The following is a 26706-nucleotide window of genomic DNA, read 5'->3' on the forward strand; positions in this document are numbered from 1 at the left end:
TACCTTAGACTTGTCATTGCCATTAAGTAAAAAATAAAACAAATTGCTGTGTCACAGACAAACCATAAGTGACTCTTAATCTCACAAAACAAACTGAGGGTTGCTGGGGGCAGGGGGTTTGGGAGAAGGGGGTGGGATTATGAACATTGGGGAGGGTATGTGATTTGGTGAGTGCTGTGAAGTGTGTAAACCTGGTGATTCACAGACCTGTACCCCTGGGGATAAAAATATATGTTTATCAAAAATAAAAAATTAAAAAAAAAATAAATAAACTATTAACTAGTTAGAAACAGTATACTCCCTCTACTTCCCTGTTTGCCATCTCTCCCCTGATATACTCATACAATCACACAAAGTAATGCTAAGTGGTCATGTTAGACACATCAGGTATCAATCAACTATTTCCAGAAACATGGAGAAATTACCACTAATCAAAGATTGATGGATTCATAAAGCCAAACAACAGGACTAAAGTAGAAAGTAAGTTGAAAGGCTGACTGTCACCTCATCCTTTTGCCCATTCCAGAGCAATTGTTAGGCAAAAAGCCGGTCCTACTGACCAAACAAAATGAGTAGCCCTTATTGTATGTGTGTGGGGAAATGAAATATTGAAAAAGAAGGAAGTGGGAAGAAAAAAACCACAGGAGAATCTTTAGTTACTGTGTGTATTATCACACTGGGAATAAAAGAAGATCTAATAAGGCAATGCTTTTATTTTTTGTTTTGTTATTTTTGCAGTTTGTTTTTGGTTTTGTTTTTATGGGCCCATTTTATTGTGGCAAATATAACAGAGCACTCCTCCTAGAAAAACATTCACATGTACATCTTCAATTCCAGGAAAAGTAAGGCAAATAGAAACAAAGTATCCCTTCCATTAGAAGAGACTCACATGATAAATTCTTAAAAGATTCACCTAGGGGGATGACTGATTAAGATGTAAATTCTGACTGCAATCCAATGTATCCCAAGGCTGAGTGGAGAGACATTTCTTCCCCCACTATTTGTGAATCCCAGAATAAAAGTCTCATTGACATACATTATTTAAAAATATTTTGCTGTGTGAGAATAATACGGAAGATAACAGAGAAGACTTCACTTGCAAAAGTGATTTACCACAAGCAACTCAAACAAACTTGAGAAAGTAACTATTTTGGTGTTCTCAAAGTCAGCGCATATTCTAAAATCTGTGGTATTATTTTATAATTGTAAGGTCTCTAAAAATATTCCCAGTAATGTTTTTTGCTCTCTCCTGTGTTGTATGTATAAAATATTTATTAGAGGAATTTTCTGGACTAATTTTCAAAAATGAAACAAAAAAGAATTAGTAGCTTGCCGAACAAAACAGATATTTCTTTCACAATTATTTAATATTTCATTTTACTATTATGCCTTTTGTCCTTCAAAAAGCAATGAAAACTGGATCAAAACTGAAGACATAGACAATACTTATACCTAAAATCTCAAGAAATAACAGTTATGAGAAAAACCAGTAAATCAAAAATAATGAAAACAAAACAGGAAAGATGCAATAGCAGGTCCAGAAATTCTTCAAAAGTAGAAGGTATAGGATTAGATAAAAAAAAAAAAAAAACTAAAATAAAAAACAAAAAAACCCCACCCAAATATATATATATACATATATATTCTGGATATATAAATACATATATACACACACATATACTGGGAAGAATATGATAATATGATGAAATTTGTAAAAATAGGTTGTTGCAGGTCTTACATGTTATAAAATAGCCAATAATGCCATATATTTGGCCCAGGTAAAATCTCAACAATTTCCAAAAAGCAAAATTTCTCCATGTGCACTGATTACAAAATATTATTTTAAATAATTTTTCAAGAATTACCTTTGGAAATAAAATATGTGCAGTTGGAAAGTTAACTAACAACTCTAGGGTTAACCTAAAAGTGAAATTACAGTGACTTTAACATGAACATTTTAGTTCATAATGTTCATAATTTAGTTCACAGTTCCTAATGAACATTAACATGAACAATTTAGGAGACAGTTACTTTTAACATAACATAAAAGCAGTCCATACATATCAGAGCCTGAAGTTTATTGACTAAAAGACACTCAGGAGAAAATATGATTTTATATTAGGAAACTCTATGAAGACAAACTAGCAAATATTAACTTAAAAAACTAGTATATTAGAAAAAATATTAAGCTATCAAATGACTTAAAGGAAGAAAAATCTAAAATGGACAACACAGTTCATAGTTAAGAAAGAAAACAGTGAAGTAGTAAGAAATAGTAAATCTACTGATCAATGACACTGATACATGTTTTTGGAAAATAAAAAACAACAGATAAACATCCGGTGACTCCAGGGAAAAAGCTAAAAACCTTACGGTAATATTAAAATGTATGGGGTAGAATTTGAAAATACAAAGTGTATGTAATTGTACACTGATAATTTTAAAATTATTTCACAATGGATAGTTTTTCATAAACTCAAAATTAAGAACATTGTCATAAAAGTGTTAGGAATTATGATCAGACCAGTAAACACATTATAAATCAATTTGGCGATCAAAAATTTATTAGTGGGGTGCCAGGGTGGCTCAGTAGGTTAAGTGACTGTCTTTGGCTCAGGTCATGACCCTGGAGTCCTGGGATCGAGCCCCACATCGGGCTCCCTGCTCAGCATGGAGTCTGCTTCTCCCTCTGACTCTTTCCCATCTCATGCTCTCTCTCTCTCTCTCTTTTCTCTCTCTCAAATAAATAAATAAGATCTTTAAAAAAAATTTATTAGTAAAATGTACCCATCCTAGAGTGTAATCTGGGCAAGTACTATCAAATCTCCAGGAAAAACCAACACATGTATAAATGTTTAACAAAGGGAAGAAGGTTAATAGTTTTTCAAATAATATGTGCTTTAATTGATCACCAAACCTAAAAAAGAAATAAGTTTTTTAAAATATGAAAGGAACGATTTTCAAAAGCATGTTAGGATATTAATATAACAATCTAGATTAATCAAGTCCACATAAGATTTACACAGGAAAACAAAAAAGCTTTAAAATAAGAAAACTTCAGAAACTGAATTAATGCCACTGAACTAGCAGAGTGAAGAAGCTAGAAGACGTGCATTCAGGCAATGTGTTTGATCATCTTCCATATATATTCAGCTAAGGAAAAAATAAACAGTATTTTTCAAGTTTAGACTCTAACAAAGCTAAGATATTTATAAGCATCCCTCCTGATGCACAGTGAAGATAGTGATGTCTTCTATTACCACCACCATTAAATGATGCAAACCTAAAAAAAAATAATATAAAGAAATACATAATTGGGGGAGGTGGGGGGAGTAAGAAGGAGAAATTTGGATACAAACAAGGACAGAAGGAAGATACTGTGAAGATACAGGGAGAAGAGAGCCATCAACCAGCCAAGGAGAGAAATCTCAGAAAAACATCAGCCCTCCTGACACCTTGATTTTTGTCCTTTAATCCACCCTGTCTGTGATATGTGGTAATGACAGCGCTAGCAGACTGATACAAGTCACCTCTGAGACTCATTTGTTGAGTCCATATTTAAGTCAGGAAAGAGACTATCTTTCCAGCCAGTTGCTTAGCAAATGCCAACATTAACACTGCACTCCCATCTGCTCTTAAATAAAGAGGGACATTTCTCTACCCTGCAGGCTGCATAAAAAGATGAAGCATGGCATGGCAAACGCAGGAGAAAGATTCATCTTCCAAGAAAGCTTCACAGTAAATCCTTAGAGCCAGATGGTTCTCCCAAAGAAGTAGTATTAATGGAAGCTTAGGGCTTTTCTCCAATACGCAGGGACTAAAATGCTCCTCACTCAACTTACACCTGTGTGCTTCTGTGAAGATATTCTTCCAAGTTATATGTATGTTGGAGGAACCCTTTTCTGCATTCTATTGATGATAGGGGATTTGTCTGAATTAAGTATTTTAGATTATCTCATTGGCAATTTAGGAGACGGGATGTGTCGTAATTGTGTTTTTGCAAAGTCCTGGAGATTTAAACTGTCCTTTAACTAAAAATTATTTTTCAGGGCTTTGTGCCTATAAGAAATATATCAAGCATTCCAAGGAATATTGTATGAGTTGTAATAGAGACTGACTCCAGCTTTGATGACTGCTGACTCATGTCTAAGCCTTACCCTCCCTTTCCCCCCGCCGATTCCACAGAAAGCTGTCGTGTGTCTCATCTTTTGACTGGAATAAACCTGCTTCCTTCAGAGAAATTTTCTCCAGTCCTAGTTCCAGCCACTATAAAAACCCAACACACTCCTTAGGTCTTGCCCAAACCACCTGCTTGTGCCCTTCCAGTTCTCCCTGGAGTCTCTTGTTTAAGCAATAATATACTTTCTATTGCATTCTCTTAGTATGTAGAATATCATACTTCTGGTCATAATACCAAATTTTAGACAGGATCCATCCTAATTCTTCAGAGTAACACAAAACACTATGAAACTTATTTTTATACTTTCAGCATATGAACTGAGGAAGAGCCACTGTTTTTTCTTAGTAGTTTATGGAGTAGAGAAAAATAAACTTAAGAACTGTATAGATAAGATTCAATTCCTGTTTCTGCTCTTTAGCAGCTGTGTTAACTGGGATAACTATTTAGTTTATATTTATCTCAATTTCTTCATTTGAAGAAATGTGTGTAATAGTGCTGACTTGCAAAGTTTTTTAATGATTAAACCAAAAATATATAAATTAACCTTCTGGTGTAGTTCATGATACATAAGGCTCTGCATATGTTATTTTTAAATAGACCATTGTAATGCAAAATTAAAATAGTTTAAGAAAACAGAAAATCATTTTATAATATTTACTTCTAGATAACAAATCATTATTTACAAGGCCTATTTTTAAATAAACCTAATTCCAAAAAGTATCTTAGAATTTCCAGTGAGAAAAATGCTTAGTATCTTAAAATTTCCATGGTTATGCTTGTAATTTCTACTAACTAAAAATAAGTCAATATTTTCAAGGCATTACCACTAAATGTTTTGGCTGTAAAATATCTCACTTTTTCAGTGTCGATGAACATGTGCTATACCACTAACGTCTGCTTGTAAGGCTTGTCTTAACTGTTGCCTAAGACAATGGATTATTTAAGACTCAAGGAATATAGCTTACGTGTTCAGCACAAGACATTCCTATGGTGGTCCAATAGTTCACTAATAAAATTAGAGTGATGTGGGACAATATTACCAAACAAAAGGTTGCGTGCAATGGAGTTTTGTAATAGCACAACTATTACAACTAGCACAACTGTTTGCATATAGAATATATAATGCGTATGATCAAATAGTTTACTCGATAATTAGTAGCCCAAGTACTATTTAAAAATAAAATATGAATCTCTTGCCTTTGAATTAATTTTTCTGTGAACCCTAAAACTTCCCTAAAAAGTAGTCTATTAAAAAATGAACTAAAATGGGGCATCTGGGTGGCTCAGTGGGTTAAGCCTCTGCCTTCAGCTCAGGTCATGATCTCAGGGTCCTGGAATCAAGTCCCACATCGGGCTCTCTGCTCAGCAGGGAGCTTTGCTTCCTCCTTTCTCTCTGCCTGACTCTCTGCCTACTTCTGATCTCTCTCTGTCAAATAAATTAAAAATTAGAAAAAAAAAATTAGAAAAAAAATGAACTAAAATATGTTTGATGAGAAAAGTAACCTTTTTTGAATACAAGAAATTACATTACCACAATTATAATCTTAAAAGATAATTGAGATGTTTTACGCTTTGCCTTCTTTCTTTTACTTGTTTTTAGAATCTAGTCTTATTACAATGACTCTAAGTTGAATAATTAAATGCATATTGCAGATTTGACCTACAGTATCCTTAGGGTTACAACAGAAAAACCAAAATATAAAATGCATTTATGCATTCTTTAACACATTGCCTTCATATATTGTCTTCTTTTTCTTTAACTGTTTCCTTAATTCTAGTTTATTAAGTTGATACCATGTCCAATTGTTCTAGGTATATCTCAAATAAATCTTCACTCATGATTTGCATAAAGATTTAGAAACTATGAACCAAGCAAAATATTCCTATCTTTCACTTTACTGTGCGTAGTCAGCAGAAGAATTTGTGTGTATGTGTGTAATCTGTGAAATGGAAAATAGTTTTGTGTGTCATCTCTCTAGGAAAAGAAACATCTGATAATTAAAAAAAAAAAAATTTGATTACATTTTCTAGGCTGGTAAGCCAGAGTGGAAAGTGAAATATTAGACTCATATTACTGTCTTTGTTTGAGCTGCTTTAACAACAACAACAAAAACATAAACTGGGAAACATAACAAAGATTTCTTTCTTTGTGAAACTGCATATGCTATGTGTTTCTAAAATACAATAGTGGGATACCATAGGATAAATATTCCCATTGCAAAAGGGAAAGGTAGGAAAGAAAAGAGTAACAAGTCCCACGGAGTCCAAAGCCTATTAAGGCAACAAGATTATGACTTAAGACTTGAAAATAATCCTCTTTGGTTTGAAAAGCTGACTTCTAGACCCATTGGAATGGCAACGTCACCGCTACCGTTCAGTGGGAGGGTCCTGCAGTGGTTCCCTGGCTGGCCCTTGCTCCCATGGTGTCTTTCTGTTTAGGTCTCATGACTCTAATGACAGAGGTCTCATGTCTCTACTGCCAGGGGTTTGTTTCATGCCCACCAATCTCTCAGTCTAAACTTTGGTATCTGGAGTCCCTGGTTTCATCAGTAACCTTGTCACTTGAAATCTAGGTAGAGGCAGTGATGCCCACTTAGTTCTGCTAAGCACAGCTCATGTCACAACTCTCTGCAGGAGTTCTACCCCTGGGGCACTGGGTGGGCTGACTCTCGCCCACCTGAAGATGCTCCCCCTTTGAAACCACTTTATCTCTCATACCCTTGCACCCTAGGCTGATGATGGAAATGCAGCCCTGATGACCCTTGGGGCCCTTCTTCCATCTTCTTGGAAAATAACCTCCAGCTTCTGTTGAGATTCATATTAATCTCCTCATCAAACAACAGCTTGGTAATACCCTTATAGCGTCCTCATCTTTTTGTAATATGAATAGGCTGAGAATTTTCCAAATCTTTAACTTCTGCTTCTGTTTTGCTCAACAGTATCATCTTTTAGTCATTTCTCTCTCCTCACATCCTGCTTTAAACAGTCAGGAGGAGCCAAGTCACACCTTCAACACTTTACTGAAGATTTCCTCAACTACATGTTCAATTTTATTGCTCCCAAAATCGATAGTCCACAAAACACCAAGATATGAATATAATTCAACCAAGTTCTTTCCAACTATATAACAAAGATAACATTTCATCTTTTTTTTTTTAAAGACTTATTTATTTATTTATTTATTTGAGAGAGCAAGAGAGAGAGTGCATGAATAGAGGGGATGGACAAAGGGAGAGGGAGGAGCAGACTCCCCACTGAGCAGGGAGCCCAGAAGATTCAGGGCTCAATCCCAGAACCCTGGGACCACAACCTAAGCGGAAGGCAGGCACTTAACTGAGCCACCCAGGTGCCCCATCCTTTCCTCCAGGTTTGTTTTTTTTTTTTGTTTTGTTTTAAGATTTTATTTATTTACTTGACAGACATCACAAGTTGGCAGAAAGGCAGGCAGAGAGAAATGGGGAAGCAGGCTCCCTGCTGAGCCGAGAGCCCAACGCGGAGCTCTATCTCAGGACCCTGGGATCATGACCTGAGCCGAAGGCAGAAGTTTTAACCCACTGAGTCATGCAGGCGCCCCCTTTCCTCCAGTTTTAAATAAAATGTTTCTTATATCCATCCGAGATCTCATCAAAATAGCCTTTGTGGGAAAGCTCTACCAACATCTGCTCACAATTACTTAGGTATTCTTTAAAAAGATTAAGGTTTTATCTACATTTCTCTTTTTCTTTCAGAGCCTTCACAGAATCTTCCTTATCCCTCTCTGCTCATGGTCGTGTTTTTCCCAGCACACACTTCAAACTCTGCTAGTTTCTATCTGTTACTCAGTTCCACAGCCACTTCCACATTTTTAGATATTTGTTTTAACAGCAGAGCTTCTGTTAGCAATTACTATCTTAGCTTGTGTTGCTACAACAAAAACACCTTAGCCTAGGTGGCTTACAAACAACAGAAACTTACTTCTCAACAGTTCTAGAAGCTGGAAATTCCAGTATTAATGTACTGGCAGACTCAGTGTCTGGGGAGAGTCCACTTCCTTCCTGGATCATAGACGGCCATCTTCCTGCTGTGTCTCATGATTGAAGAGGTAAGGGGGGAGCTCTCTTGGGTCTTTTACAGGGGCATTAAGCCCATTCATGGAGGCTACACCCTCATGACCAGATTATCTTTTCCCAAGGTTGTCCACCTCCAGGTACCATCATATTGCGAGTTAGGATTTAAACATATGAATTTTTGTGTCTTTTTCAAGTGTTTATTTAAATTCTATTTAGTTAACATATAGTGTACTGTTAGTTTCAGGAGTAGAATTCAGTGAGTCCTCACTACGTACAACACCCGGTGCTTGTCACGAGTGCCCTCCTTAATACTCATCATCCGTTTTGCCTACTATCTGCTCATATTCCCCCCCAGCAACTCTCAGTTTGTTCTCTATAGTTAAGAGTTTCTTATGGTGTGCTTCCCTTTCTCTCTTTTTTTTTTCCTTTTCCCTATGTTTATCTGTTAAACATATGAATTTGAGAGGGACACAAACATTCATCCTGTAAGAACCACTGTCGGTTCAGTAAACATGTTAAAGAACTTTAAAACTTTTTTTTTTTTTAAGGCAAAGTTATCTTTCTGCCTCTTTGTGATAAGAATCCAATGAGGGATACTTATGTTTAAGCTGTCATAACTTGTGCTTGGAAAGTGGAGCTGTTAACCAGAACTAGAAGCTATCTATCTACTGGAGATTGTAAGAATTCTGATTCTTTCTTTATTTTTTTTTTAAGGTTTTATTTATTTGACAGAGAGAGAAAGATCACAAATAGGCAGAGAGACAGACAGAGAGAGAGAGAGAGGGATGCAGGCCCCCTGCTGAGCAGAGAGTCAGATGCGGGACTTGAACCCAGGACCCCGGGATCATGACCTGAGCTGAAGGCAGGGCCTTAACCCACTGAGCCACCCAGGTGCCCCGCAGAATTCTGATATTTCTTAATGAAGAATAAGGAAAATAAGATTTTTTTTCCTCCACTGTGGTCAAAAAGCTTGTTGTGTCCTGTGAAGTTAGAGAATTTTTTCAAATAAAATTTTTAGACTCTAGAATTTATGCATCTGCCTTTTTTAAAAAAAGATTATTTATTTATTTATTTGACAGACAGAGATCACAGGTAGGCAGAGAGGTGGGAGGGAGGGCAGATTCCCTGCTGAGCAGAGCAGGACCCTGGGATCAGGACCTGAGCCGAAGGCAGAGGCTTTAACCCACTGAGCCACCCAGGTGCCCCAGTATGCATCTATCTTTTAAAACAAAATAAAATTTATAAATGATTAACAGCAAAGCCTTTTTTTTTTTTAAGGGATTTGGCATATAATTTGAAAATCCTTTCCCCCAAGAATACTTAAATTCTAAATACTTATCTTTTGGACTATCTATTATTCCAAGCCTTATTAATCAGTGCATGCCACAACTGACATTTTCATGAGAAGAAATTTTTAAGACACAAAGACATATTCCATCTACACAAAATCTGAAAATATTCTGAGAGCAACAATTTATAGGTTTTTAAATACAAAGGGACACTATTATTCCAACACTTAAATGTCATGAAGATATTAGCTATTTTCAAAGATATTGAAAGTTTTATAAAAGAACCTTACACCTTAGTTCCTATCATTACCATTCCATAAACCTAAAAAGAAATATTTCCATAAAAAAGGAAGCCATTATATTTGGTAAGTTTTCTTGCAGCAAGAGATATATATTATAGAGATAATCCTTATTTACATTGAATTATGAAGAAAGGAAAACAACATTTTGTGAAGGAAATCATTAGGTAAATGAAATGTTGACTATTAGATGTGTCTTATTTCTAGTATTTTCTTATCAAGCATTTAATGTTAGTTTAGTTATTTAAATCAATTAGGGTAGTTTATGTCAAGCAGGCATATTTAATAATCCATGTATTTAAACTGAGTAGAAAATAACATCTCTATGTTTTTTAAATTTTAAATTGTACAGACCATTTTAATCTTAGTCCACTTGATTGGGACCTATTTACCTCCCCACCATATATGAAAAATGGTAGTAGGTGTATGTGAATTACTTTTTAAACATCATATGTGACTGACGTAATTAAAGAAAACTGACCAATTTTCTGGTTACTTACCAACTATACAGCTGTTGTGCTGTCTTCCTTAATTAATTAGTTCCTGCAGGAGTCAAGCCATTATGGTCATCCTGCAAAAGCAAGGAACCCTGTCACTAAAATTTGATTGACATGTCAAGAGTAGTGATACAGGGGTGCCTGGGCGACTCAGTCAGTTAAGCATCCAACTCCTAATTTCAGCTCAGGTCATGATTTCAGGGGTATGAAACTGAGCCTAGAGACATGCTGCACACCCGGCTTGAGATTCTCTGTCTCTCCCTCTCCCTCTGTCCTTTCCCCTGCTCATGCTCTCCTCTCTCTCTCTCTCTCTCTCTCTCTCTCTTCCTGAATAAATAAATAGGATCTTAAAAAAAAAAAAAAAGAGTAGTGGTACGGGCAGAGCTCTCAAGGAGGTCTGAAGTGTCTGGAGAATACTAGAAAAAGAGGGCTGGCTCAGGAGTTTTTATTGTGGTTAAGGGTGTGCGATAGGGGTGAGGTGGGGGCTTCCACGGTTCCCTGCAGTTTCTACAGGAGAGAGCTCTGGGCTTTCATATTAGCTCACCCAGATGTGGACAGAGAGGTTGGGGAGGGATGATGTTTAAAATTTGTCAGCAGGTAAATACTGGAAAAGGGAGTGAGATTCCTACTTGGTCACTCATCTGTGAGCAGTTGTGCCTGGTAGTTTGAATGATCACCTAATAAAAGCAAAGACATTCTGATTTTGTGAGTCATTATTAAAATCGAGTCATTTCAATAGTGTACCATTTCATTAATAAATTAGGAAGCCATAATGTGTGAAGAATTTAGAGTAGTAATAATACTTAACATTTTTGAAGTATTTTGTTTTCCCTGAAGTACTTTTCTATCAGGAACCATATTATATTCCTTGAATTTCTTAAGGCATAATATTATTCATATTTTAGAGTATTAAAAATATTATATCTGCATAGAAAGTAGCTTCTTTAATATCCTACTAATTAGAATAAAAATATACTTCTTGTATCTTGAAAAGTTCTTGATTTATAAATAAATTTAGTCTCAATTCATATTTTGTTTTCCATCTCCCAAGATAATATGGTAGGGGTTAGAAAAGGGTTATATTATGAAGATCTGGCAATATTAAGAATTATGTTACCACACTAAATTAGTGCAAGACTACAAAGTTATTTATATCCTAAATTTGATTACTCCATTCACAAAGTAATTAAATGCAATCCAGAAAAATTTTGATTTAGATAAACTTTAATGTTGGTTCAGTAGTGTTGGAATAATAATGATGACAACACCACCAACAACACAAATACTATTTTTTTCTGGAGATAAACACATTTATTCTGAAGCTCATATGAAAAATATAAACATTCAATGATAACTGTGAAATATTGAAAATAAAATTAAATGTTGGGAACTAGGATAACATACTATAAAGTCTGTAAAATTAAAATGCTATATTGGTGACCTGTAAAAAGTTATATATTTGGAACAAACTAAAACATCAAATACAAGTACATGGAAATTTACTGTACACAAAGGTGGCATTTCAAATCACTGAGGAAAATTATGTTTTAACTAAAAGTTTGAAAATAACAGTATAGTCATTTGGACACAATGACAGCTGAATCAAAATATAACTGCTTATACCCCTACATAAAACAAATTGGAGGGGCGCCTGGGTGGCTCAGTGGGTTAAAGCCTCTGCCTTCGGCTCAGGTCATGGTCCCGGGGTCCTGGGATCGAGCCCCACATCGGGCTCTCTGCTCAGCAGGGAGCCTGCTTCCTCCTCTCTCTCTCTCTGCCTACCTGTGATCTCTATCTGTCAAACAAATAAATAAATTTAAAAAAAAAAAAAAAAAAAAAAAAAAAAAAAAAAAAAAAAAAAAAACAAATTGGAGCAAAGATCTAAGTGTTAAGACAGATTTGGTATTATTAAAAAAAAAAAAAACCTGGGTATATTTCATTATATCCTAAATGTTGGGAAAGCTTTTGAATTCTTACCCAAAATCTAGATGCAAATTTTTTTATTGCTGGTTTATATTATATAAAAATAAAATAGAAACTTTTGCATGACCAAAAACCAAATAAACAAAAGGGCAATGTCCAAGAAAAGGAGTAACTGGGAAAAAAATCTTGTATGATATTCACAATAAAACATTAATATTTCTCATATAAAATAAATCTAAAGTAATATGTAAATATAAAAAATTCAAAAGACTTAAAAAACGAAGAAAAGGCAAAGTTCACACACACACAAATATGCTCATCTTCCTACTGATTACAAATATATGCTACATCTATGAGTACATATATGTCCACATATGTATATATATATCCATGAATATATTTATAGGTGTATTTACACAATTAACAGAAATAGCATACTATGAAATTAGAGGGTTTTTTTTTTAAAGATTTTATTTATTTATTTGACAGACAGAGATTACAAGTAGGCAGAGAGGCAGTCAGAGAGAGGAGGAAGCAGGCTCCCTGCTGAGCAGAGAGCCCGATGTGGGGCTCGATCCCAGGACCCTGGGATCATGACCTGAGCTGAAGGCAGAGGCTTTAACCCACTGAGCCACCCAGGCACCCCAAAATTAGAGTTTTAATTTTCATTCGGGACACAAAGAATATCTCATGATGCAAAAGATATAGTTTGTGGAATTGGAAATGTGACAGCAATTTATTCATGATTTATGCTATCAAGTTTTGCCTCAGTCTAATCTCATGCATAAATAATACCAACTTGATAATGGAATGGTGAAGGACTGCTAGACATGCTTGGCATCGTGGCCAGATAGATCTTCTTCATGATGTACAACTTAGGTGGTATGATCACATACCTTTTCTTCAGTACTTTCGACTAAAAAACAGTCCGATAAAAAGTCAGAAACTATTTCTCTATAGAAGAATAGTTACTTGCTAAAAGATGACTTTGTCTACAAACCCTAAGGAATTCTATTGACTTTCTCCTCTAGGGTCCAAAACAGGTTCAGATGTGGCCTCCCTATCAAGTTCACATGCTGAGCTCTGTTGTATATAACATAAAAGGACCAAGTTTCTAGTACAGACACATTTTTACTAGACACAGGCAAGACATGTTGACCAGCTTCATCTTTTCTACCTCCACACAAATCTAGAAGCAGAAATATAGTACAGAAATATAGCTTCCTATTTTAAGTGACCAACTTAAGTACTTTGTTTTCTTTTTAAAGGTTGAAAAATGTGAGCTTCCTCCAAGTCCTTCACTCTAGTAAGAGAAATCCTTATGCCCCATGTTTACTGAATAGGAAAAACTCTATGGAATGGTGTATTCAACTTTTCCTCTCTGTGGTGTGCCTATCTTCAAAACACCTAGTCTGGGGAACTTGATGATAATGGCTGTCTAGATTCTTTCAGCATGGCATAGGAATATGGTGGGTCAGTGATCTGGAAAGGTGAAAGATACTGGTTAGACACTGAGATGCTTGAAGGTGAGGTTCTGGAAATGTTGTAGTGATTAGTGACCTTATGGTGTAGATTAAGACCATGGAAACTAGTTTAGTTTAGAGAAGGAAGGTGTGATTGAATGGAGGAGCACAAAGATCCAAGAGACCAGAGTGTTGACTATTTTGAACCAATCTCGTATAGGGATATTAAAGTGATTGTAAATAATGACAGGAATAGTACTTCAGGAGTGAAATACCATCAATAGAGTCAATAATTACTTTTAAAATGTGGGGCGGGGTGACTCCCAAATCAGTAGTGGACAGGAACAATCATGTTAAAGTCTAATAACATTTGTTTTTCAAATGAGAAGAGAGCTTTGACTAAATCAGAAGAAATATTTACAAAGGGGCCTTGAGATGCAAAGCAAATACAAACTTCACTTTAAATAATTTGGGGGAAATGAGTGTCCCTTGGAGACAAGCATGTTTGAGTAGTACACTAAGTGGAAATAAACAGTTGGAAAGAAGTTGAAGATTTAAAAATATATACTAATGATATATCATGAATTCCAGCACAAGCAATAAAATGGTTTGGGCGGATATTGAGGAATGTGTACTAAAGTAAATTTTAGGAAAAGTCTATAGGAGAAGTGTTTGGTTCTAGTAGTCCAGGAAATTAAGTGATCATATTAAGTTATAGTTTTTAGCAAGAAATTTTGAACCTACTATCAGCCAGACCAGTGTCTGAGCTTCTGGTATGGACAAGAATCATGGTGTTATGACCTCCATTGCTACAGTGGCTGTTTAGTGGAGTTATTTACAAAGACTAGGCCTCAGTGGGGTTGATAAAGTAAACTTACAGAGGAATTCTCTTCATGAATCCCAGAGGCTGGACGTGTTGTAGCAGTTTTAGTAAGCATTTAAAACTATAGTTGTCACGGGGCACCTGGGTGGCTCAGTGGGTTAAAGCCTCTGCCTTTGGCTCAGGTCTTGATCTCAGGGTCCTGGGATCGAGTTCCACATCAGGTCCTCTCTGCTCAGTGGGGAGCCTGCTTCCCCCTCTCTCTCTGTCTTCTGGTGATCTCAGTCTCTCAAGTAAATAAATAAAATCTAAATATATATATATATATCTATATCTATATATATATATAGATATAGATATATATATATATCTCTAATATATATATATATTTAGTTGTGATGGTGCTTGGGTGGCTCAGGCGATTAAGCATTAGGTCATGATTTTGGCTCAGATCATGGTCTCAGGGTCATGACTTCAAGCCCTGTGTTGGGCTCCACACTGGGTATGGAACCTACTTAAGAGTGTCTCTCTCCCTCTCCCTCTGCCACCCAACCCTGTCTCTCTACCTCTCTGAAAAAAAAAAAAAAAAAAAGTGAATGTCAACTAAGAACTAATGTTAGAGGGTTTCATTCTGAGTTATTGGCATTATTTCAAATCTCTATCATTTACTGACCTATGTAGGGATCACTAACCACAGTGATCATCTCAAGTAGTCCATCTGCATCTTTAATTCCTAAATATTTTAAATTGGATCATAGGGGTCTATATAAATCATCTATTAATAAAAATTATCTCTATTATTGCTTTTAAAAAGTGTGAATCTCTTGGGGTGCCTGGGTGGCTCAGTGGGCTAAAGCCTCTGCCTTTGGCTCAGGTCATGATCTCAGGGTCTTGGAATCGAGCCCTGCATAGGGCTCTCTGCTCAGCAGGGAGCCTGCTTCCCTTCCTCTCTCTCTGCCTGCCTCTCTGACTACTTGTTATCTCTGTCTGTCAAATAAATAAATAAAATCTTTAAAAAAAAAAGTGTGAATCTTGGTATATGAAAATTCTGCCTTACTTAGAACAATTTACTAACACCTCTTATTTGAGACAAGAAGCCACTGAGATTAAATATTTGTGATTAATATACAAATATCTATATGAGAAATTAAAATAATTTATTTTCTTACTGAAATTGATTTCCTTACATTATATCAGAATCATATAGGCTTCAGGCAGATCCCATTAGCCCACACTTGGGATCTTCACAGTTGGATGCTCTCCTATTTTTTTCCCAGTCAAGTGTCCAGCTCTCTCATTACAACAAGTCTGATTCCATTGGCACCTGAAATCTACTGGTTCTTATTTTCTGGTTCTTATATTCTTATAAAAACCACTTTCTTTAAGGCCTTCCAAATCTTTCATCATTCCCTTTCCTCCTTCTAGGTAGTCTATATAATGCACTGTGGTCAGTCTTGATTGAAACATTTTTATTTATTTGTATTCTTCTTGGGTATACTTTCCCCCTTTTTGTGAATCTCTAATTGATTATCATAGTTCAAGACCTAGGTAATTCCTCATTATTCACAATCTGTTTCCAAATTCTAACAACATGTATTGAAATCTGTAAAATGTTGTGATCCATGTTACTCATTTGTCTGCTGCTTTAAAGTTCTAGTTAACTGTGTCTTAATGGGTATAACTGTGTATTAAATGAGAAGGACTTCAGGTGCCCATGGACTTGAAGTTCATGCCTTCACATATATACAATTATTTGTTAAATTGACAAATGCATATTTAAGAAAACACGAGTGATCGTAATTATTGTCTTGTCTAGAAATCTGTATTTATCTTCCCTGTACATCTTTTTTTCTATTATTTTTAACAGAGGGCTTAAAGCAAAAATTTGGACACAGACTTGTTAAGGTTCATATTCACAATCTTAATTTCTGTTTTGGTAACACATAACCTATATTCAAAAATTCAAGCTATAAACATCTTTACAGTAAAAACTGTGTAAAGGAAAATGTCCAGCATTGTATTAGCTGATCCTACTGTTAAAGAAACCATCACACCAAGCAAGATGAATAGCTGAACTGGATTTTATTTTGATACTAATGCTAGCAATAAGGAATTCACAGACCTTTCATTTAATACATAGACAAAGATAGAAACAGTTCTACTGAAATAAAAGGCAGGAGAGTTTTAAGAAGAAAGTAGTTTTACTGCTTAAAGCAAGATGCCCACTAACATTAGACTCTTACCCTCCCCCAGAAACTGAGAGATAGGGCACTATCTCCCTTGATGATTACACTTCAAAGGGATGGCCCCAGGTCCTTGAGAAAGACAGTCTTGGGTTGTAACACTGGGAAAAAGCTTTTAAAAATAGTGAAAACTTGTAAGGGCACAGAAAAAAATGACAAGTTTTCTAAAGAAAAGGATCCTGGAAAAATGAGATAAGGGACATAGAGTCAGAAAGAAACCTGTCTAAAGTTAGGTCAAGTTGAGAATGTCAAGGTCATTTTGGTCTTTATTCATTTAAGGGCAATATACATGCTTTAGGTGCAATTATCTTTCTATAAAAGAATTGTACTTTAAGTAGAATTATATATATTATATATTAGTGTTATAATATATAATATGACATTATATATGAATATATATTAATATTAATTATATATTATATTCTTCAATGAAAAGCAGCAGAATCTAAGTTCAGAGAGAGAAACTAAGAAGAAAGAGTGCATTGTTCAGTGGGATAAAATTTTGAAACATAAAGTTTCTTTTAAAACTTTAATTCATATGATATTTATTAAAAACAGTGTATTATGCATTCTGATATCAACTTTGGAACCAATTAAATTACATGAACCTTATTATTTGTTTTCCTCAGAGACTTTAAGATCAATGTTCCATCCATAGCCCATTAGGGATAAATGTTTTACACATCTTTTCAGTAACTGTGTTGGTAGCTGAAGCATGTGAAAATTTTACTACTGGGAACTTTAAAAGAAGTGGGGAAAAAATACACCTACAAAGAAATATTTGAAGGGAAAATTCCTTCAAATTGGACCTTTCTATTATCACAAGTTTTTTGGGTCCAAAAGATATGTGTGCATATACTAAAAATTTGTTTTGAGCTAGGAAATATGAAATATAATTTAGGAAATAAACAAAATGGCTATATTTAAAATAACCAGTAGTTGTATTAAACACTGTAAAATTTACTTCTCGATATCTTGAAACTACTAAGATTTTTTTTTAAAGATTTTATTTATTTATTTGACAGAGATCACAAGTAGGCAGAGAGGCAGGCAGAGAGAGAGAGGAGGAAGCAGGCTCCCCATGGAGCAGAGAGCCCGATGTGGGGCTCGATCCCAGGACCCTGGGATCATGACCTGAGCCGAAGGCAGAGGCTTTAACCCACTGAGCCACCCAGGCGCCCCAAAACTACTAAGATTTTTAAACGAAATTGTTCACAAATACTGTGCAGAGTAGCAGAATCAGATACCATTTACCTCATTGAAATATAAAAATAGAGACAAAAATAATGGAGGAATTTTCAATATATCCAAGATTCTAATAATACCAAATGGAATATTTTTCATTCTATAATGGCCTGACTTGGGGACGCCTGTTTCATTAAGCAGTTTGGGGACAGTTATTTTAAAATACTATATACTAGATTATATATATATATATATATATATATATGCACACAATACATATACAAACATATGTTTGTTTATATAGACAAACATATAGTGTTTGGTCCGTAATGCTCACTTTTTTTGGTTTTTAACAAGTAGTTGACTTCTAATCTACAGACATTTATTTGAATTTTAGAAATGAAATGTATTCAACAGTAGTGCATTACAGAAAATATATAAAACATGATTTATTTCTGCATCTAGAGGTTCAGCTGGTTTCTTTTGTCCTCATACTGGACATCAGTTCAGACACTTTTTGACTATTCAAGGTATTCCTTCCGCTTTCTTTTTCTATATTATATTTTTAACCTCACCAATTATTTATTTTTCCTTCAAAGAATGGATACTGTATATTTTTAATTCAACAACACTAATTTAACTGATAAAAATTTGAATTAGCAAGTGGATACTTACACATAGCAGATAAAATTAGCATTGAATGTATAGTTTTTATAAGAAAGTTTTTTTATAAAAAACTTATAGTTTTTATAAGTCCTTTTATAAGTCCCTCTCTTATAAAGAAGTAGGAGCTTTATGGTCTGCATTTCTCATGCCTTATAGCAGCACTACAAATCTTAAAAGATACTATTCACTGGAACAAACCCCATAATTAGAGTAAATAGTTGTATATGTAAAACTCACTTGAGAAAAGTTTCTCAAGGCTCTAGAAAAGATTCATGATAATTAGGAAAGTGTAGCACAAGCAGGATTTATTATTAAAAACAATAAATTAGGAAATTGAGACATGTTACCCTGATATTCTATAGGATAGAATTTAGTCACAGAAATATATGTGCTGACTTAGATATCAAGTTAAATTATATTTAAATCATTACAAGGCATTATTTTTTATTGATGTCATGGAATTATGATAATTATATAAACATAAAAATAAAATATGTTTTAAAGTATCAATTAAATAGTCCACATATCCCTAATATGATTATAATTTAACCTAAATACGGTATATCTATTTGGAAGGAAATATAGTTCTGGAATTAAATGTAGGGAGAAAACTAGTAATATATTTAGGTACATATTCCTCTGCAGCATTTGTACTCTAAAAGGTACTTTTAGTTGTGCATTTTATGTCTAGGTAACAAATTTCTAATTGATTCAGTTACAACTTTACACTCCCTGTGGGACACAGGTGAAAAAACTTATAGTGTCATATTCCTTCTGTTTCAAATTAGCTTTTTCCCATTATTCTAGTGTATATCACCAAGATTTCCCATATGTGATTAAGCAGTTTGTCCTCCCTATAAGACTCATGTAGAAATAAAGTGAGAATATTCATTGTATAAATATGTTCTATGACATTGTGGATTTTAAGTACCTTAAGGGGATTAAAGGGGATAAGCTCATTTAACTGAGATATAAATTCTCTATATTCACATGAGTAACTATGTTTTCTGAATTTTATCACCAGACTGATGCAAATACTACTGATATTTAAAAAAAAAGGGGGCCACTTGATCTCTATAGGCTAAATATAATTTAAAAATTAATTTATTGTTTATTGCATTCAAATATTGATCAAATCTGGAAGTATAATTCTTGCTTCTGTCTTTCTTCTTATTTGCATTGAATTAAAGCTTTGCTGGGGCACCTGGGTGGCAGAGGAGGTTGAGTGATGGACTCTCGGTTTTAGCTCAGGTTCCGATCTCAGAGTCATCAGATCCAGCCCTGCATAGGGCTGGAGGCTCAACTTGGCATCTGCTTAGGACTCTCGCTTTCTCCCTCTGGCCCACCCCCACCCCTAAACCCCCACTTGAGTGTGCTCTCTCTCTAAAATAGATAAATAAATATTTTTAAAAATAAAGCTTCTTTGTTGGTTTGTTTTTGTTTATTGGTTTATTTGTTTCACTCTCCCTTATTTTTGTGTCTGCCTGCTCCAAGCTTAAACTATTTTCATTGGCACTTTCTCCAGTCTCACAGTGATCACTGCCTGTTTTATGTAAACTAAATATAAATCAATTTGTATGTCTCCAGGTCTGATCTCTCTCCAAGTCTTGTGTTTCACTTTCACAAACTACTAGACAATCTGGCAGACATATCAAAAAAATAGACTAAACCTTAAATGTTGATTGTATAATATCCTAACTTCAATTAATACTGTTTTATGCATTTCTTACCCATCTTGATGTCACCATAATTCTTTCAGTCACCTTGTTTTGCAACACTGAAATTATTTTAGATAATGCCCTCTTGTTATCCACATCTTTTTTTTTTTAAAGATTTTATTTATTTATTTGACAGAGAGAGATCACAAGCAGGCAGAGAGGCAGGCAGAGAGAGAGAGAGAGGGAAGCAGGCACCCTGCTGAGCAGAGAGCCCGATGCGGGACTCGATCTCAGGACCTGAGACCATGACCTGAGCCGAAGGCAGCGGCTTAACCCACTGAGCCACCCAGGCGCCCCTTGTTATCCACATCTTAGAAGTTTACCAAAACCATCTATTCTAACTTGGTGCTTTTTCATCTCTAGCCATTTCAAATTTTTCATGTTTTCATCTAGATAAAACTAGTAGCTTCCTAATTGATCTCCATTCTCCTAAATTTATTCTCCTAAATTTTTGACCCTTTCATTTTTTTTTTTTCCATGAACAGTTGTGGGTTCTGAAGACAAATTTCAAACATTAATTCCTCAAAAACCTTTCCATTAAATTTTACAGGTAAATGACTTCATTTTTATAATACTATCCTGTGTTCTTCACAAAGTATTATGCTGAACAAATCAAGGCAGAATGTGTAGCATGCTATTAATAATGTATTTGAATATAGAAAAAGACATAAATATATTTACATGATTTTTTCCAGGGAAGAAAAAAAAGAAGAGTGATAGAAGCTAACCTTCTTATATGTACTTTTTTTTTCTTATCACTAAAAGTTTTTACCCTTTTATCATCCTTTTCCTATTTCCCCCACCCTGCAGCCCCTGGCAACCACTTTTCTACTCTATTTCTATGATTTTGAGTTTTTGTTACAATTCTGCATCTAAAAGATAACATGTATTATCTGTTCTCTTGTCTGGCTTATTTCACTTAGCTTCATGGCCTCAAGATTCATGTATGAGGGTAAGTGGCAAGATTTTTTTTCATAACTCATCTAGATAATATAGATACCTTACATCACCTTTATCCATTCATCCACTGATGAACACTTAGGTGGTTTCTATATCCTGGCTATGGCAAATAATGCTGCAATGAACCCGGGAATACAGATACATCTTCAAGATCCTATTTTTATTTATTTTGGATATATGCCCAGAATTAAGATTGCTGGATCATAGCGTACTGCTATTTTTAATGTTCTGAGGACCCTCCATTCTGTTTTCCAGAGTGGCTGCACCAACTTACATTTCTACCAACAGTGCACAAGGCTTCCCCTTTTCTCCACATCCTCGCCAACACTTGTTACCATTTGTCTTTTTTATTCCACCCATTTTTAACAGGTGTGATATGATATCTCACTATGGTTTTGATTTGTATCTCCCTGATCATTAGTGATGTTAAGCAACCTGTCATGTGTCTCTTGGCCATTTATGTGTCTTCTTTAGAAAACTGTATATTTAGTTCCCCCACTGATTTTTCAATACTATTATTCATTTTTATTTTGCTACTGAGTTATATGAGTTATTTAATAAATAAAAATCAGAATATTATTGTTTTGGAATTCTTATTTAAGTGGCAGAATAGAGAATTCTTAATATCTTAATATAAAATATTATTCTTAAATAAAAATAAGAATTCTTACTTAGATAATAAATCATCTGTCAATGATCATTAGTGGAAATGTCACAAAAACAAAGGCAGCCAGACATACATATAGCCCCTTGTATTAGTCAGGGAGCCCTCTAGAGAGACAGAACAAACAGGATGTACATATATAGAAAAAGATTTATTATAAGGAATTAACTCACATGATTTTGGAGGTTGAGAAGATGTCAGGAGAGATCAAATAGTGCAGCTCTAGTTTGAGTCCTAAAGCCTGAGAATCAGGAAAGCATTGTATAAATTCCAGTCTAAAAGCCAGCAGGCCTGAAATCCAGGAAGAGTTGTTTCTGTTCAAGTCTGGAGACAGGAAGAGATCAATATTCAAGTTCAACCAGTCAGGAAGGAGCAATTTCCTCTTATTCATGGGGACAGTGGGGAAGGGCAGGGTTGCTGTATTCAGGCTTCCAATGAACTGGACAAAATTCACCTAAACTGAGGAGGGTGGTTTGCTTTACTTAGTTTACCATAATCTCATCCAAAAATACCAAATAAGACCAACCCAGATTAATGTTTGATTGAATATCTGGGGACTCTGTGGCCCAGTCAAGTTGGCATACAAAATTGAACAACATACCTTTGAACAGAAGTATGCATGATTTTATATGAAGCAGTCTTGTCAAAAATAATTGAATGTGAATATGATCAAAACTCCAAACATACCAAGTCATAAGAAACTAGCTGCTCCAAACTCAGAAAAACTGCAATATATAACAATCTCATCAGTGTTCAGACTACTGTCTATTAGATTTATAAAACAAAAAAAGAAGGAAACTGAAACACTAAATATTTAAGAGCCATTTTCCAAGTCATAATATAAGTAAAATTGTTTGTATGATGATTGAAACAGTTTTAAAAAATAGATATTTAATGAAAAGTTTCAGAGATGGATAGCAGTAACAGTTGCATAATAATATAAATGTACTTAATGCCATTGAGCGAAATGCTTCAAAGTGCTTAAGTGGTAAATTTTATTTTTTGCATCTTTTACCATAGTTTTTTAAATATTTAAAATTTTAAAAACATAAAAAGTTGATATTTGAACACAGTAAAGATGAGTATTATTTTAGGTTTATAATGATGTGGTGGTTGTTTTATAAGAGTGCATTTTATCTAGGGATACCTACTAAGTATTTTCAGTTAAAGTGATGATCCATTGGATATGATTCAAAATAATCTAAGAAGAGACATGGAAAGTGATATAAACAAACTGATGTTGGGGGCACATGGGTGGCTCAGTGGGTTGAGCCGCTGCCTTCGGCTCTGGTCATGATCTCAGGGTCCTGGGATCGAGCCCCACATCGGGCTCTCTGCTCAGCAGGGAGCCTGCTTCCTTCTCTCTCTCTGTCTGCCTCTCTGCCTACTTGTGATCTCTGTCTGTCAAATAAGTAAATAAAATCTTAAAAAAAAAAACCAAATTGATGTATTCATAACTGTTGATGAGGATGATGAGTATTTTATATTATACTAAAAATTCTGTATTTGTGTTAAATTTCCAAAATAAAATTTTTCAAAAAATATAGTAATATTTCTGTATTTCTCTTTTTTGTTATTCTTTGGACAGCTATCCCTATCCCTGTACATTCAAATGTCATACATTCTATTCGTACCATTTTTTAAGTAAAATAGATATGAACAAGCATTTCTCTTTAGAGCTGAGACATTTTTCTTTGTTAAAAAATGGGAGTAATAATATCCACTACATATTATGATCGTGATAATAGAGCCTAGATTGGGTAACTCACATAAGCACAGTTATAGTGCCTGCTTATATTCATTAATGTGCTTCTCTCCCTTCCTTAATGGACAAAACATCTCTGATCCTTGGAGGATTCACTTTTCCAGAATTCTCCTTTTAGTTCCAGCTTTTTTGTCATAAAAACAAATCTTAGCATTCTTTTTATTAAAGATTTTATTTATTTTATTTGTCAGAGAGAGAGAGAGAGAGAGAGAGAACAAACACAAACAGGGGTAGCAGCAGGAGATGGAGAAGCAGTCTCTCTGCTGAGCCAGGAGCTCTATGCAGGACTCCATCCCAGGACTCTAGGATCATGACCCAAGTTGAAGGCAGACGTTTAGCTGACTGAACCACCCAGGCGTCCCAAATCTTAGCATTCTGATCTTTTGTCTGAAACAACACTAACATTTGTTTTCCCAAATCACATTCTGTAACAAAGTTATGATACTAACTCAGGGAAAAAGGAAGGAAAGAAACCGTAAGTTATATAAATTTATTTTATCTTTTGTGAATTTTGGGAACCAGAAAAGAGATAGATTACTTACATTGTTTCAAACATTGTGTAAAGTTTGATATAATCCTTAACCACTTCTATGTCCAAATGACCCAGGCTCAGCGAATAGGCATTCAACCACCTGGTCATACTTCACAAGTTATCACAAGGACTCCAATTTCTATCATCAAGAGAAGGCTTCCTGTCCCTTTCTGAAACTCAGAAACCTAGCTTCTGAGATAAGGATGGTCAGGAATATACATTATTAGGATGGATAAAAGAAGATCAATAATCTATGATTTACATCATTCTTATGTGCAAAAGCCAAATGAAGAAAAGAAGAAAATAATGACTGCCAACAGTCCAAAAAGGAAGCAAGATATTTTGGAGCAAAAATAATCACACAATTTAGAAAACTATTTCAGACATTTAGTTCCAGCTTTATGGTTGCATGAACTGTGACTCTACCATACGTGAGAACAGGCTGTGCATGAGAAAGGACATACCTGATGAGAAAGAGATTAGAGAAGATAAATTGTCTGTCCTACCACTGTGCCTGACCAAGCAAGATGTGGGAGCATGAGATGGTTTTCTTCATTCAACAAATACCGAGTGAGCAAACCAATGCTGCTCCAAACTCAGAAAAACTGCAATTTATAACAATCTCATTTATTAAGAAAGACTTCAGGCCAAGCTAAAGAGTTAGATACCAAAAGTAATGGCCATATTTGTGTTTTGTGGGGCAAAAATGTTAAGCCATGATATACAAAATGAAGAAGTGAAAAGAGAGCCAGGAAAAGTGGTCAATTTGACACCAATATTAAATGTCAGTGGGCAGAAAGGAAATACTCAAGAATTTACAGTCAGAAGTATCTAGTACTTATGTTAATTATCTTATGTTTAAAAAATATTTATTGATATTAAAAGTGAAAAATCTATACATGTACAAAAACACACAAAAACATAAAATATGTTAGCATATTTATTCCTGAATATTTAGAAGTCCAATGCGCTATCCATTGCACAACAGAGCCACCTTATTCCTGAATATTTATTTGGTAAATTTGCAAAGATGTTCTACTATAAAGACTTAATATTCATCATTAGGAGACAAAATGTTAAAAAATAATTGAAGTGAACCACATGTCTGCTGGAAAAGAAAATGTTCCATGTCCTGAATAATTTAAGTCTCTAAGTTTTGTATGCTGACTTCAGTTTTCTCCCTTTGTCTTTCCAACAGATTATTTTAATCCCATAACTATTTCTCACAGCTTTCTTACATTTAATGCTTATTGTCTTCTGAAACCATACCGACCTCAGAGACTTTTTAAAAGTCAATGCCAGGGGAGGAGTCAAGATGGCAGAGAAGTAGTAGGCAGAGACGACATCAGGTAGCAGGACATCAGCTAGACAGCTTATCAAACCATTGCGAACACCTACAAATCCAATGGGAAATCAAAGAGAAGAAGAACAACAATTCTAGAAACAGAAAATCAATCACTTTCTGCAAGGTAGGACCTGTGGAAAAGTGAATCCAAAGTGATGGGAAGATAGACTGTGGGGGGAGGGGCCAGCTCCAGGCAAGCGGCAGAGCAATGGAGCACAAAATCAGGACTTTTTTTTTTTTTTTAAGATTTTATTTATTTATTTGACAGACAGAGATCACAAGTAGGCAAAGAGCCAGGGTTAGAGTTAGGTTCAGGCTCACTTTTTTTTTTTTTTTTTTTTTGCAGTAAAAAGGTGTCATTTTATAGTTTTAATTTGCATTATGAAAATAAGTCTGTACACCAAATAATACATATTTAATGAATATGAATCATGTAAATTTGGTCATGGCGTTTAACGTTGGCTTTGGCTTTGAAGTATTTCAGAATTCATAGAAAATATTGAACTTCTAATAAAATAAATAAAACATTTTAATAACTGATATTAATCAACTTCAAAATTTCTTTGTACTTAATAATCAACTTCAAAATTTCTTTTGAGAGGAAGGGAAGCAGGCTCCCTGCTGAGCAGAGAGCCCAATAAAGGGCTCAATCCCAGGACCCTGGAATCATGACCTGAGCCGAAGGCAGAGGCTTAACCCACTGAGCCACCCAGGTGTCCCCAAATCAGGACTTTTAAAAGTCGGCTCCATGGAGGGACATTGCTCCAGAGGCTAAACCAGGGGGAAGCCCACGTGGGGTCAGCATAACCCCAGGTCCTGTGGGGTCACAGAAGGACCGGGGGTGTCTGAGTGTCACAGAGCTTGCAAGTATTAGAGCGGGGAAGCCAGCTACAGCAACAAAGCTGAGGAGTGAGCTCTCAACCCGGGTTACCTTGAACCTGTCACAGGCAGGGTGAGCTTGGAGCGCGACCAGAGGCCACAGAGACGGAAGTGACTGGGTGCTTTTCTCCAAATGTGAGCGATTGAGCACTTTCCTCCAAGCACAACCAGAGGCCTGGGAGATGGGGGCGCTTGGGTGCTTTTCTCTGAGGGCACACTGAGGAGTGGG

General features: G+C 35.2%; 1 long non-coding RNA gene across 3 annotated transcripts in view; it reads right to left on the bottom strand.

Annotated features, from left to right (window-relative positions):
* The window catches only part of LOC123388304, a 161322-nt gene extending 139034 nt beyond the window's left edge, over positions 1-22288 (bottom strand). For all 3 annotated transcript variants that reach the window (XR_006602853.1, XR_006602854.1, XR_006602852.1), the window contains exons 1-2: positions 22130-22288; positions 10318-10388 (exon numbers count right to left, since the gene is read on the bottom strand). This is a non-coding gene — a long non-coding RNA (uncharacterized LOC123388304). The remainder of the gene's footprint in view (positions 1-10317; positions 10389-22129) is intronic.
* Between the last annotated feature and the right edge of the window lie 4418 nt (positions 22289-26706).

Source organism: Mustela putorius, unplaced genomic scaffold (assembly GCF_011764305.1).
Source record: "Mustela putorius furo isolate JIRA1106 unplaced genomic scaffold, ASM1176430v1.1 tig00003898_pilon_pilon_pilon, whole genome shotgun sequence".
Taxonomy (NCBI): domain Eukaryota; kingdom Metazoa; phylum Chordata; class Mammalia; order Carnivora; family Mustelidae; genus Mustela; species Mustela putorius.